We start from the raw sequence: 217 nt of genomic DNA, 5'->3' as shown, positions 1-217 counted from the left end.
GGAGAGGGGGAAGGGGGACATATGTAATACTTTCAACAATAAAAATTTATTTAAAAAAGAAAAAAAATTTAAATTACCTAACAATTAAATCACCGAATTATTCCCCTCCCAGTCCTTCAGTGGAATAGGCACAGCCAGGGAGTTAGGGCCTGTTTACTCTATGGCTCTATGGCAGGTAAGATCCCCCATCCCCAGTTGGACATTTTACAGAAGAGCA

The sequence above is a fragment of the Myotis brandtii genome, unplaced genomic scaffold (genome assembly GCF_000412655.1).
Source record: "Myotis brandtii unplaced genomic scaffold, ASM41265v1 scaffold29, whole genome shotgun sequence".
Lineage (NCBI taxonomy): Eukaryota > Metazoa > Chordata > Mammalia > Chiroptera > Vespertilionidae > Myotis > Myotis brandtii.
Note: the sequence above shows the minus strand (reverse complement) of the source record.